We start from the raw sequence: 15,515 nt of genomic DNA on the forward strand, positions 1-15,515 counted from the left end.
TACTGAGGGAAATGTGGGAAAGGGAAGCAAAGACCCAGGAGAAAGATGCCAAAGCACAAAGTGAACTAATGGCAAGATGGCTGCCAGAAGTGGACTTAGAATAACATCTTACCCTCCAACTCTCAGTGAGCTTTTTGCATTCATGAGATTCTTGGCATAAGTGGATTTTATTTTCCCCCAAGGAAATCAGCAGCTTTGAGGAGGCTTTGGGGAGGCTGCAGTCTCAGCAGTGGGGACATTGAGAAGCCTGAGGGAGTCAGTTGGGAGGTATAGACAGCACGGCCAAAGGATCTCAATGGTCACTCGCTGTGGAGTGGAATTCAGGCCAAAGAGGAGTACAATCTCTGAGGGAAAAGCAGGCCTCGAGTGGCATTTAGGTCACACATCTGTGTACAGTGAGGTGAATTATTTGGTGTCTATGAGAGGTTCTATAGGACCTCAAATGATATGGCTGAAGTAATCTTGACGGGATTTATGGAAGAAGCATTTTCTCCCATTTTTTACCTTCTTCCCTACCTCCCTGATCCACAGCCTTCTTTTGTTTTCCTTTTATCTTGTCTCTCTTTTCCCCCGCCCCCTGCTTGTGCTGGAGGGTAGCTTTACAGTTTTACTGATGGAGTCTAAACAGCTGTCTCACCGACACCTTCACTGGCTCCCTCTCCCCTTGTGCTGGGAACGAGCCCTCCGTGATACAACGCAGACTGCATTGACTTGTGCATGACCCCTCCCCACCCCACTCCCATTCCATACCATTCACCCTGTCAGAAAAAAAGGAAAAATGCAGGCACCACAAGATTAACCCAGAACAATGTACACAGTTTCCAACATAAACGGTGCAGCTCAGGGCTCCCACCCTGCAGAGCATCCAATAACTTTTGCTGAGCCATCCAAGCTCAAGAAAAAGCAACCGACTGTGAAAGAACAAAGGCAGCCTTAGCCCAGGCCTGTACCCACCGTTCGGAGAGGCAGGCGACAGCACCTCCGGGAAAGCATGGTCCTTGGAGGGTTGCCAAGTGGACTGCCCTGAGCACGACAAGGCAAGGGAAGGGTCCAATAAGCCCCCGTCAAAAAGAAACAGATCTGCCCTGAAAATAATAATGAATGAAAAGGCACAGTTACGGAGTCTTGCTGCTGAGCCTGTCTGGCACAGAATCAGACCTAATGATATATTCAGAAATAAAAATCCAAGATCAGGATTTGGAATCCTTTGGGCCACTAGTCTTTAGCACACAGATCCAAAGACTTTGCATTGATTTTATCTGCAGCATTTAAAGAATGAACTCTTGGCCTTGACAGCTGACCTTCTCCAACAGACTTAGCACTTGTCCGTCCTGGAATGACTGTGGAAATAGGTTATCTGGGGGCAGAGGGATAGACTAGATAAATCTATAAGGTTATATAGCTCCAGGTCAAGCAGGCAATGCTAATGAGATGGGTTCCTGTGATTGAGAAAGAATCTATTGGTAAGGGAATAGAAGCAAAGATCAGAGGAGGGGAACAGGAATGTGTATGTGTGTGTGTGTGTGTGTGTGTGTGTGTGTGTGTGTGTGTGTCCCTCCTCAATCCTCAAATATTTGTTGAGCTCTTCATGTGAGCCAAGCACAGTGGGGAAGGGTACAGAAATAATGGACACTATGCTACCCTTAAGGTGCTTATGACGTTATATATCTAAAAGTGCTTTAAAAATAAGTTTAAGGGGGTGAGAGATGATTTTTGTTGTTGCCAAAGATGCCTGGAGATCATCTCAATTTGGGGCCAACAGTGATTGACGGCTGCAGCTGTCTGGAAATCTGTATCGAGGAAGGAAGCTTGCGATGACTTGCAGAGTTCAGGCTCAGCAGAAATGAGTGCCTTGACGCCTCAGTGTGGTTTGTAATGGATGGAAGGGAATGCTGCATGTCCAGTGACCGAGTTCCAGTCTGGCAGTCTATTCTACACATAGGACAGCTGAGCTCCAAGAAGGGCCATGGCACATTGAGGAGAACCAGCATGACTGGGCTGTCACATTTGAAAGCAGGACACAGAGCCCAGTGCAGAAGGAGCAGGCGTCCAGGGGCCCTCAATCTTGGGGAGGGAGGAAGGAAGGAAAGGAAGGGCTGGGAAGGCTGTAAGTTGCCACAGAGAGGCACCACACAGGCACACATTTGGTTTTCAATGAAACAACAGTTCCTGCTTAACCTTTCTCCCTGCTCTTTCCATAGACCTGCCCTGGCTTGAATTCTGAAGGAACATTACTCATTTCTTAGGAAGTAAAGTGTCATAAGCCACAACTAATGATGATTAGGTGACAGCGAAGTCACTCACTTGATTCTGCATGATAATATGGTCCATCTCTTTATAAAATTGAAGATTCCATGAAGACGGTGCCATCATCTCTGCATTTTCTAGTACCTGATCAAACTATGTAAGTAATAGGCATCCAGTGAATGCTAATGATTGGAGAAATGAATGAAGGAATGAATCATATAATTTATTTTGGGGAAGAATGAAGACACTTAGGAGTCAATCTTCTAGCCAGAGGAGAGAACAAAAAATCACATGTAGTATTAAGCCTTATTTGTGCATGGTGCGCTTGGCATTGCCCACTCATCCATTCCAGTCAGGGAGCAAACAACAATAATAGCTAACATTTATTGAAGAACTGCTATGTGCTTAATGAGAATGAATAAATCAGGACAGATAAATCAGAAGAAGAGGGAAGCGATAAGATGTATATCTAGCAAGTCTCTGCCACAATGCATTATCTCATTTAATTCTCAAGATAACCTGAGAAAACAAATATTATTTCACTCCAATTTTGCAGGTGAGCAAAATGAGGCTCAGAAAAGAAAGTGCTGCCCGTGTAGTAAGTAGTGGAAGTGGGAGTTGGTCCTAGGTCTGACTATAAAACTTGTGTTCTAGGCCCACTAAGCTATGCTTTTTCCTAATTGAGGTTCAGTTATGTTGCCCTACCCTCCCTCTTCCTTCCTGCCACTTAGTCCTCACAGTGCTGATTTTGGCTTTCCTGGGTCTAAACTATTGGTGACATGTAGCCATTTGGCCACATAACTTGCATTATCTTATCTATTCCCCATTGCCTTCCCATGTGGTAGGTATTATTATTAGCTCCAAATCACTGGGGAGGAAACTGAGATTAGATGAATTATAGAATTTGGCCAAGAACATACAGCTATTGAGAGGCACAATGGACATTATATCTTGTTCTTTGGCCTGGAACTTTGGAAGACTTTTGTCTGAAATTTTTTTAAAAAAAGGTTGAATCCTAAAAAAATGCAACAATCCACTTTCCCACAGAACATCCCAAAATGTTTGACATTGAGGTCACCAAGGTCAGACAGGCTCCTTATTTGTCAGGCCTGATTCCATCTGCAAGGTAGGAAAATCAAGAGTAGCCTTTGGCCTTATGAATTATAATTAGATTGGCATATCAACTCTTAAAGTTCTTCCAGCCAAGACCATCCAGGAAACAAAGAATGAGATAAGTAACAAGGCTGATGCAAGGCAAGGAAAATATTCCAGACTCAATTAAGGGGTGGTCTTTGCAGGCCAACAGCATTATTCATGGCTGGGTCACTGAGTGCCAACGTGGGCTTTGTCTGCTGGGCTCTTCCTTCCTCTCCCAACAGCTTCCCCACCCTGACTATGCCACCCTCTCCCAGAGCTATGAGCTCACAGAGTCCGTCCCTTTATCCCAGCCTCCCTGGGCATGCAGATGGCATCATATGTCATATACTGATCCCTGTGGGAAGAGAACAGAAAATAAAACTAATTAAAATAACTGTGCTATGAAGAAAGAATTCATTATAATAATAATAATGCAATCTGAACCCTTGGGAAGATTGGCAGTTTAAAGGAAAAGCAGTAACAGTGGCTTAAGAATCTGTGGGGCCTTTGACTTGACAATATCTTTACTTATGCAAGCTAAGTGGTCAGAGGAGCGCCTTGCAGAGTCCCAGGCCCTGTGGGATACCAGCGCCCTGCCTTCCCTGTGCCAGCCCAGGCTGACTTTCTCATCACTACAGCCTTGGGGCTTCCTTCCTGAGGTGTCATTCTCCCCACCGTTTATTCTCTCAGGCCAGTGTTCATGAGATTGACTGCCACCGGCATGATGGCCCATGAAGATGTGAACAATCCTTCCTATTGGAACCTTTGAGCTCATCTACTCCCATACCCAGTGAGGCAACTGAGGCCAGACTGGTTGAATGACTGGCCTAAGGTCACACTGGTTGTGTGGAGGAGCCAGGACACCAGTGTCTCTAGCCTTCATATTTGGAGAGTCCGTCAGCTAGACCATTCTTGGGTATATAGCTCCAGGCACATGAAATGGTTCTAAATGTCACTCTCTTCCTCACAAGACACAAAACCGACCATAATTCCTCGGTTAAAGGTTCCCTGCAGTCCTCCTTGTTGGATACCTGTGAAGCCAGTAATGTCTCTCCTATGCTGAATGATAGCTCTTCTCCCTTCCTCTCAACCTGTCCCAGGAACCTGGGTCCTATAATTTCCCACTTCTCTTCATTGGCACTGAACTTATTTGCCATCTACCTAAGAAGCCTGTCTTCTGTCCTAATTCCCACAGCTATGAACTCAGTTTACCCTCCGCCGTGCTCTCCCTCACACCCTGCCAGAAAGCCGAGACCCTTCTACAAAAGATCAGCCTTTATCAACACACTTAAAAGTTTTCAAAATAAAAACAAGGTCACAGATGATTTCACCAGGCCTTGCATAAGCCAGCCACTGCCAACCATTCCACCCACTTACCCTACTGTTCTCACCATGCTCCTGCCCCACTGTCTCTGCTCAGCTCTTTAGAAAACACCAAGTTCTCTCTTGTCTTAAACATGCCATTTCCTCTGACAGAGTCTCACCCCACAACCCACCCTCTCACCAGCTGCTAGTGTCAAACTTCTACGTATGTGTCAAGACCTAGTTTATGTGTTACTTCCTCCAGGAAACCTTCCCTGACCCCTCTCATTAGGATAGCTCCCCCACTAAATGCTCTCAGATAACCTCGTACTTTTCTTTTACACCTCTTATCCTAAGTGTGATTATACAATAATTTTAGTAATTTTAACGTATTGTCTATGTCCTCCAACAGACCATATGCTAATAATATGCTAAGGCCGCTGAGAGCACTCAGGCTGGGCTGAGGGACCTCCCTCCCCACCCCCCACCCCCCAAGTGCTCAGGTTGTTGGCAGAATATACTTCCTTGAATATGTAGATTTCATGGCAGCTTCCCTCTTCAACCAAGGGTGCAGAGTGGAGAGAGAGAGAGAATGAATGAGAGAGAGAGAGAGAGAGAGAGAGAGAGAGAGAGAGACTCGATCGAGATAGGCACTACGCTCATGTAATACCTGCACATAATCATGTATATCCATCACCTTTGCCACATTCTATTGGTTAGAAATAAGTTACAGGTCTCGCCAACACTCCAGGAGAGCGGCTTACACAAAGCCCAGCAGGTCATGGGCTACCTTATTGTCTATGCAGCACAGCGCTTTAAGACAAGGGGACATATATACCTGTAGATAGAAACATACATACACATATACATACATACATATAGATAGATACATAGATCCTTCTTGATGCTATAAGTTTTCAACAGGGCTTTGGAAGTTGGCACTACTTTCCAAAATCAAACTGAAGACCAAGAATCATTCAGTAAGAATTACATATAAATATGCTTGCATTTGCACGTGTTTGAGTTTTGAGGGAGTTAGTAAGGGTGCAAGTGATGGGAGAGAGGCAAGTCATTTAATTTACATCAAAGGAAAGAAAGGAGGCTTGCTCTGAGAGGGAGGGGCCCCTGCTGGAAAGAGGGAGGAAGAGGCAGTTCTGAGAAGAAAGAAGCCAGGACAGCACTCCTCAGCCAGCTTCCCATCCCACAGCTCCCTGTGGGGCTGCTCAGAGAATTTGCTGATCCTCAGCTCTGACACTACCCCCATCCACAAAGAACCTTACAATCAATGCCTTCCCCAAACTGGCCCTAAAAAAAAACTCATCTAGCCTGGCTTGCACTTCTTGTAACTAACTATACCCATCCTCCAGGTCTTCTTAGAGTCCCATCCCCACTTTGACCCAAGCTGGTCAAATTACTGGGCCCATGTTGCCCACTCAGGCCTATGCCTTGAATTCCACAAAGCACACTTCATGCATGTCAGATCTCTCCTCCTTGGCTGTCTGCTTGGGCTGCCATAACAAAGCACCATGTGCTAGATGGCTTAAGTCATACAAATTTACTTTCTCACAGTTCTGGAGGCTAGTACTATCCAAGACCAGGATGCTGGCAAATTAGGTATCTGGTGAGATCTCTCTTTTTGGTGAGCAGGTGACCACATTCTATGTCCTCGCCTGGTCTTTTCTCTGTATGAGACAGAGTGAACTCTCTAGTGTTTCTTCTTATAAAGACACTAATCCTGTGGGATCAGAGCTCCACCTTTATGACCTCATCTAATCTTAATTACTTTCTTAGAGGCCCCACCTCCAAAGAGAACCACACTAGGGTGGGGATGGTGAGGAGATTGGAGCTTCAATATTTGAACTTGGGGGGGACAAAACCATTTAGTGCATAACACTGACCAAGAAGGCCAGGCTCCAGCTCCCTCCCACCTGCTGTGGCCGCAAGAGAATGAATCTTTTCGTTAAATAGCAAAACAGGACATGTAGCAGGAGGAGGCCCAGCAGACCTGAGAGGCTTGTACTTGTTGTCCTTAAGGGAGGAGGCCTCCAACACTTAATTTAGAAAACTTCCCACAAGCCAGATGGATAAAGCCAAAGGCCACAGATGGCCTGGACTGGGGCTGCCTCACCAGAGCCTTAACTCATCTTTGGTAGATTTTTTTTTAATGTTTTAAAACACTATTTTAGTACTAAGTCAAGACTGGTGAGCATTGCCAAAGGCAGGCCTTGAGTTACTGCTATTGCCCATGTTATGTCTTTCATTACATTATAATTAATTTTTATATACAGGGATTGTTGTGCATGTCTAAACCCCTATGTTAGAAGGCACATTTCCTGAGAACTCCCCCCACCCCCTTTGTTTTAGCAATCCATCTTTCTCCCCAAACTGCCTAGTACAGTGAAATGTATTGATTGTACAAATAATAAATGTACCAGTTAATCAAATATTCTATGTCCCAAGAAGGCATTTAAATCCCTCAGTTTTCCCAATATCTTTAAAGAGACTTTTAAATTCACTTTCTGCTGTAAACTCTAGGATCTAAGAAGAAAGAGGTCTTTCTGAGCAAACTAGGGGTGCAAACAAAAACGAGGAATGTTTTTAACCTATTTTAAGAGCACAACATGCTTCCACATGCTTTAGCGGTACCTATTTTTACATAGATGGGATCACTGAAACATTGGTGGAGCCCGCTGCCACCAAACACATGCTTCAGGTGGGTGTTCTCATTGCAAACCCCACTTCCCCACCATGCTTAGCCCCTTTCCCGGCTAGTGGAGCATCTCTTAAAGTAGGCAACTTCAAAGAGGCAGCACTGTGCACTGGCAAGCCCTCAGATCCCTTATCTGAAAAGCCAGTAAATAAATCTGATGACGCTGAGAAAGTCTGTATGGTAAGAGCCGCGCCCACTCCATGGGCCTTCGTCATTATAATTGATCTCTAAGGAGCATTGCGGTTCTACCTGATGTGATGGACAAGTGTCCCTTTCCTCCATCACTTCCTAGCTGTGTGACTTGCAGCATTTAACCTACTCTCTCTGACCCTCAGTTTCTGTCTAGATCTGATCTTCCATCCTGACAAGCATATTGCGAAGATCGGATGAGGAAATGAGATAATGGGTAGGTGAGCGATTTGCGAACTGCAAAGAGATATACAGATGTTGCTTCTATATTTTAAAGTGACCCATCAATCATGTTATGATTTAATTAGCATCGTCCATTTCCCACAAGCTAGTACAAGTCACAGGCATTTGGTGGAGCTGCATTAGCACATCAAGTACACATCTGATGACTGGGTCCTTGTGCAGACACACTGTGAAGCAATCTGCTACCCTAGTTTATAGTACCCCATTAGAGGCAGCTAGACCTGGATCTGAATCACACTTTTGTTAGCTAGGATTTGGGGAAAGATACTTGACCTCTCCTAGTCTCAGTTTCCCAATCTGCAAAGCAGCATTAAATATGAAAAATAATAATATCTATGTGATAGACTGAATGTTTTGTTCCTCCAAAATTAATATGTTGGAGACCTAACCCCCAATGTAACATTATTTGGAGGTGAGGCCTTTGGGAGATAATTTGGGTGAGATGATGTCTGAAGGTGGGGCCCTCATGATGGGATTAGTGCCCTCATAAGAAAAGACACTGGTGGACTCTGCCAATTGGCCTGCTTGCTATCGAACCCAGTCCTCACCTCCCTGCTCTGCTGCATAACTCAGGGAATTATCATCAGAGGCCAGTGTCCCCTGGCCTCACTGGATTCAGCTCTTGAGAGGCATTGAAAGAAGTCTGGAAGGAGAAGTGAGGGCATTTCTCTCTCTTGCTGTTTGTTTGCAGCAACAGTTTCATCTTCTCCAGAGTTCCTCTTCCTCCTCTCAGGCCAGGATGGTCCAGGCTAGGGAGAGTGAGCTGGCCCCTGGGTTCTCAAAACCCCACCTCCTCCCTTGCAGTCTGGGGGTGGCAGCAGCTTCTGCTGTCGTCAATCTGTGGATTGACTCACTGTCCCTGCTGGCTTTTTCAGGTTTTCTAACATTTGTGTCATTCATTTCTTGGCTCAAAGTCTCTTTGGGTTCAGTACTCAGAATGATTTTCATCTTTCTATTATTTTCTACTTTAGTAGGTTATCGTAGTCTGCTTGGGCTGCCATAGCTAATATCATGGACTGTGTGGTTTAAACAACAGAAATTTATTTTCTCGTAGTTCTGAAGACAGGAAGTCCAAGATCAGGGTGCTAGCATGGTCCATTTCTAGTGACAGCTTTCTTCCTGATTTGCAGATGGTTACCCTCTTGCTGTGTGCTTACATGGCTGGAGGTGGGGAGGGGGGAGGAGGGGAGGAGAAAGAAAGAGTGACAGAGAGAGTGCAGTCCACTGGAATTGATGTTAACTGCGAATTAATATTAATTATATGAGAAATCCTGGTTATTTAATCAAATATTTTGTACAAAATAACTTAATTCTCAGTTTTAACATGTTTCAATTAGAGGCACATCTTATTATATTAGACATCCTGAGTGCTGTCAAATATCTGATATACATTGCACATGAGCAATTTCATTTGATTCCAAATAATTTATGCTATTTTTCCTTTTCCTTTCTATCTGTTCAATGGTCTTCGCCCCTAGCAACTGAGGGGCACCAGGATGTTGGTTCAGAACTCACTTCCCCTTCCTCATCTAGCTCCAATCTAGCTGTCCAGGGAAGGTCCTGCCATCGCTCCACTGTGAGCCCTATGCTGCAAGCACAGAGAGTCAGCTGGTTTCCAGAGCGCCCGCCCTTTCACACCTCCCTGAGATGGTTCACAGTGTGCTCTGCTGGGAGCCTTTTCATTTCAGGGCCAGCTCATCATCACCGGCTCTGCGCAGCCTTGAGCCCACATCACTCACAGATGGAATCACTTCCTCCTCTGTACCCCCAATGTGTCCTTGGTTCGTGAGGTTATTGTAGGGATTATCTGGTCACATGCTGGATTAAAGGTCTACACCCTATTGCTCCGGCAGCCATGCGCTTCTGGTCAGCAGCTCAGGGACAGAGTCTGGAAGCTGAATTCTGGAGATAGAGGCTCCCTGCTTATAGAGCAAGAGTCCGGAGCTGGAGAGACCTAAGTCTAAGTCTGGGCTCTGCCCACTTCTGAGGTGTGAATTGAAACAAGCAAATTCATCTTTGAGGCTAATCTTTGATTCAGGCTAAAATAGGGGCAGCAAATGCAAACCATGTTTTAGGGTCATTTTAAGAACCGAATTAGATAATCCATCTAAGTGCCCGTGGCTGAGGAGGTTCTTACCAAGGGTTGGTCTCCTCTTCCCTCGTCTTCTCTCCTACAGCTGACCTCAGGCCAATGAGGCCCAAGAGCCACGTCAGGGGTAAAAGACCAGGGAGTAAATATTCTAGGCTTTGTGGGCTATTATTTGGTCTTTCTAACATGTTTTGTGTGTTTTATTTATTCATTTTTTTTACAACCCTTTCAAAATGTAAAAAAAACATTGGACAATCCAAAAATAGTTCATTGTGCTGGGTTTGACCCACTGGTCTCCATTCTAGTGCACTGCTTGTACTTGGCCCTAGCCCCAAACTATGCCTTACTATTTCCTTTTTTTTCCTTCTTTTCTCTTTCCTTTCACTTCATCCACGTCCCTTCCATGTATGAGTTAAGAACCATAAGTGTGTGAACAGACAGGCCTGGGTACAAATCCTGGCTCCACTACCAACTGGCTTAGCAGCTGTGAGCAAGTTGCTTAATGCTTCTGAGACTCAGTTCAGGCACCTTTAACACTACCTCCGGAAAACCTCCTCCCAGAGCTGGTGGGAAGGTTGAGAAAGAGGATGACCAGGCAGTGGATTGCTGGAGCCAGCTCCAAAGGCTTCTGAGAGCCCATTGTTATATGCCCAGGAAATTTACAGACAGCTCTTAAACCTTTGGAAGCTTGAAATCAGTATGGCGAACACACATACACCACAGAAATTGGAAACCACTACAGAGCAGCTTACCTTACTCTCTCTCCCAAGCCGTTTGTTAACGATTGCCAGCATTCGTGGTAAGTGCTAATATTCTCCCTCTTCTTGATTGCTTGGCTCTCCCTGTTCCCCGTTTTGCATTGTGAGGAATGAATGGTGTTCCTTCCAGGAGGAAGAATCTTGAGAGCGGAGAACATGGTCTCCCAGGAAAATCTCAACACTAAGATCTTCACAACTCACACATCCACTTAGCCACTGTTGTGTTTTCAGGCTCCACTCTGCCACCTGCTCAGTGAATACCAGTTACGTTGAAAAGTATTTGGTTTTCACAAGGAGGAATCAAGGCTTTCCTTAAGGGCCAGTTGAGGGAAGGGTGGCTTGTTCTGTGATTTACCCAAATCCTAAGAGCCCAGGAGACCTCCAGCTAGATGAGAGCTGGTAGTTTTTAAAGATGCCATGTACAATTGACAGATTCTGTTAATAAACTCAAGTGAAAGAATTGGTGAGAGGAAAATGCTTAGCTAAGCTGAATGGACATTTCGCTGGAAATCTGGGAGATTTTCTTTTTCCTAATGGTAGGGCATTAAAGTTTTAATTATCTTTTTCTGTAGAGTAAAATATTGTTCTTCTTTAAATTGAGGTATAATTGACATAACATTAGTTTAGTTTCATGTGTCCAATCTCACCATTCAATATTTGCATATGTTGCAAAATGATCACCACAATAAATCCAGTTAATACCTGTCAGCTTACATAATTATTTTTTTCTTGATTTATTATCTTTTGAATTTACTCTTTGATCCAGAAGGAAGAGGAGGAGGAGAAGGAGAAGGAGAAGGAGGAGGAGGAGGAGGAGGAATATTAAATTCTTTTTTGGAAAACCCATGGCTTTGTTTTGTTTCATTCACTTTAACAAACTATTTAATCCTTCCTCAGCTACAAATTTCATTTGGCTTCTAATCACAGAGACCTGAAAGGATAGTGATTTCAAGAAGATAAAATTTTATTCCACTGTCATGTTAAAAGAAGCCCAAAGTCCGACTGCCTGTCGTGGCTCAGTGATTGAGTGTACCTATGAACCAGGAAGTAACGGTTGATTCCCTGTTAGGGCACATGCCTCAATCCCCTGTAGGGGGCATGCAGGATGCAGCTGATCAATGATTCTCTCTCATCATTAATGTTTCTCTCTCCCTCTCCCTTCCTCTCTGAAATCAATTTAAAAATACATATTTTTTTAAAGCCTCTTGTGCAATTTTCCTCTGACTGTAACTCAGGGCATTCGTCCTCAAAGTTCCCTTGTGGTCCAAGATGACTACCAAAGCTTTATCTGCCATATTCTCTTTCTTGGCAGAAAGAAGGAAGAAGAAATGGAGAATGCTGTGTATGTGGTTCTGGGAAGGTTCCCTAGAATTCCAACCCAACATCTCTGCCATGGTCTCATCAACCATCCTGAGTTGGAGGGAGGCTGGGAAACAGCCGTGAAGAACAAATTACCACTCAAAATAAAGGCTGGACTCACTAAACACAAAGGGACAAGGGTTATTGGATGGATACCAGCGGTATTTGCCATAAATGCCTTCTTTGTTCAGATTTCTGTGTTTGGGGAAAGAATGTGTACATGTGTGTGCACTAGTACGTGTGCATATTTTGAATGAGAGTGTGTTTCAAAGTAAGAAAGTGATTAATATATTCCCTAACTCGGAGAATGCAGAGTCTAGTCAACAACACTCACACTCAAATATACACATACACACATATATACACACATACACAGACATGCACACACATATGCACAGCAATCCCCTAAGAGGTGAAGTAAAAAATGAATTAAAGAAGCAAAAACCAAGAACCAGAGAAGCACTGTGTTGCTTCATGCTGCCAGTGCTCCAGGGCATATCACGCATAAGCTCTCTGCTTAGTTTCTCTCAGTTTGCTCTAGAATTTGGTGAGTGTATTTGAGTTAATGTTTGTGAATGTACGCATCCTTTTTTTTGCAAAGATAGAAGTGAATGAAAAATAAAATAGAGAACACTTTCCCAATTTTTTTCTAATCCTACCCTTCATGCTTTGATTATGTTAGATGAAGAAAAAAGCATTGCAATGACATCACACACATTATTATTTTTTCTTGTATTTTTATTTTGCAAGGGTAATTGAGATCTATGGGTAGATATAAACAATTTTTAAACATCAGGAAATTAGCGTGAAAAGAAAATCATTGGGGAAATGGGCAATAGAGAGTGGTTAGCAGCTTAGATTCCAAGAGTATTTCAGCCTTGCTGCCTTCCTGATTGGTTGCACAACCTGGAGCAAATAACTTGACATTTCTATGCTTTAATTAGCCCACCTGTAGAACGGGGATTATCATACCGACCTCAGCTAAATTGAATGAGGTTTTATGGCTAAAACTTAGTACCCAGCACATAGGAAAAGACAAATGGGTGTTTGTTCCTATTATTACAATAGGAAAATGAGCTGAAGTACGGACAGGAACAATATTCAGACAATACACTAGTAAGTCTCGTTATAATGTCCTCATTGTTGTCACAGTGCTGTCACTAAATTCCACTTTTTCATTTGTCTTTCTACACGGCTGTGAAGTCAAATTGCCTGTCTCATATGGTCATCATGAGGATCAAATGGGGCAGTGCTGGGCATAGGGCCTGGCACATGGTCGGTGCTTTATAAACATGTCCTTCCTTTTCCTTCCCCCTTTCACCTCCCCTCTTGGTTCGGGAACAATTTGCCTTTTACCCTGCACCTCATAGACCACTGACTCCATTGCACAATGTAGATCAGGAAGCCACAGCCCGTGGTTCATCTTGGTATCTACACACCAAGCCTGACACCCCAAAACCTAACAGAAACTTGATGATAGTTGAATGAGTACACATTAAATAAAGGCAAGATAAAGATAATCAAGTTAAGGGCAGGGGTGGGAAGGAGGATATTGCATGGAATTTAGGTTTTTACCATGCTTTATCTCATTTCTCTTGTCTTCTATGAAAAGTGGGAGCCAGGCACCTCCTTCTCTGTGCCTGATAGAGAAAATGCGTTGTCCTCACTTTTTTGGTATAATTATTAAATTGCATGTCAGCAAAAGCTAAAAGAACAGTCCCTTGAAACATTTTGCCAAGGGACAATTCTCAACAGTTCAGTCATTGGTTCATTGTTTTGCCCTTTGGAGCCCACCTGCTATTCTGAGAGATGTTCTCTGCAGTTTGCAGCCCAGGTGTTCACACAGAGGCAGAGAGAGGAAATTTCCTTTCGACCAACCTCTACCAGGAGCTGAGAGGCTGCTGAAGGTGTGGACTCAGGAGAACCCTGTCCGAGGCTATTTCCTCCTTTCCCAGAATCCCTTAGCCTTGTCCAGAAATGCTGTTCCTTGTCAGGTATCATGGTAACAATAATCATGTCAGTCAGTCCCTGGGAGTTTACCTGCCCCTGGTATGAGATTAAATAACTACTACTATACAGTATACTCTAGCTCAGTTATCCCAAGAGCTCTATGAAGTTGGTAATGCTGTTATTACCAAAGCATCAAACCTGAGATTCAGAGAGGCTGAGTCACGTGCCCAAGTTCAGAGCTAGTTAAGTGCTAGAAGGATTTGAACCCCGGATAAGATTTCTTTCACTGGCTGCTGTCCTAATGCCATCACTGACAGGTCTTCTTTGAGTGGATAGAATGTGCAAGGGCACCTTGCTAGTTCGGTGTGAACTTAACTTTCAGAGGAAGGCCGTGGAGAGGGGTTCAGAGCCCAGGGAACCCTTTAGTGAGGCAGGGTCTGGATGGCAGCTAGGTGACAAGCTAAGGGCCCTGAGCCCAGGACAGTGTGAGAAGCTATCAGGCAGGCAATGGCGTGGGAAGCGGAAGTGCAGGCATTCATCCATTGCTGGAATCCACAAATGCTATCCACAGATGTCCCAGGTATTGGGAATAGTCGTGAGCAGGAGGGGAAGGCCTGGTCTCTGTCCTCATGAAGCTGACAGTCATGTTCAGAGACATATTACTGATAAAATTCTACAAACAACTGTGGAATCATAGCTGTGATAAATGAGCACTTCCAAGGGGGAGGCACATGATACCATGAGATTCAGATTATGAAGGATTTTGTATTCTGGACTCACATCTTAGCAATTCAACAACTCCTACGTCATTTGCAAAGGTTTTTCAAAACAGGCAACTGTCATTTACCAGGTCTTTTTGGTGATTTTAAAAAAAACAACTCTAGGAAAACAAAACCAGTCACCACCTTTGGAAAGGAGCAGCACTGTATATGCTGGGGCATAGACTGTACACCCTTCTCACGAGTGCAGGCTCAGGGTGAACTCACACGGAAATGCCCAGGGGCTGATAACAGAAGAAACACTCAAGAAAACAACTGTGCCCCCATGGGCAGCTGGGCACTTATCCAAGTAATATGATCTTCTTTTGCATGCTTCTGGAGGCAGGCAGAAGAGCAGCAATGGCCAAAAATCACACAAGTTTGCCTGATCTTGCCTGTGCTGGGGAGATTGTCTGATTCCAAAACTCTTGCACGCAAATTACTTCAGGCTGTTGCTGACTGAAAATAGAGTTCTGGAGATAAGATGTCTCCAATCCCATGTTTTAAAATGTCATTGAGAAGCAGCCCAGGAAAATTACATTGAACAGCACCAAGGGTTTAGAAATCTAGGTCAGTCTGTGGGTGAAGTGGTTACAAACTCAGGAAGCTTGAGTCTCCCAAGCCACCCATGACCCGTTGGACCCTCATTCCCTGGTATCTCTGTATACCTGGGCATCTGACCCTCTCACCCCTTCCACTGAGCCTCATGAAACTCAGCCTGTATCATTGGAAAGTGCCCCTGTATCTTCAAGTTCTCGGAATGGACTCTTTGC

The sequence above is a fragment of the Myotis davidii genome, unplaced genomic scaffold (genome assembly GCF_000327345.1).
Source record: "Myotis davidii unplaced genomic scaffold, ASM32734v1 scaffold641, whole genome shotgun sequence".
Taxonomy (NCBI): Eukaryota; Metazoa; Chordata; class Mammalia; order Chiroptera; family Vespertilionidae; genus Myotis; species Myotis davidii.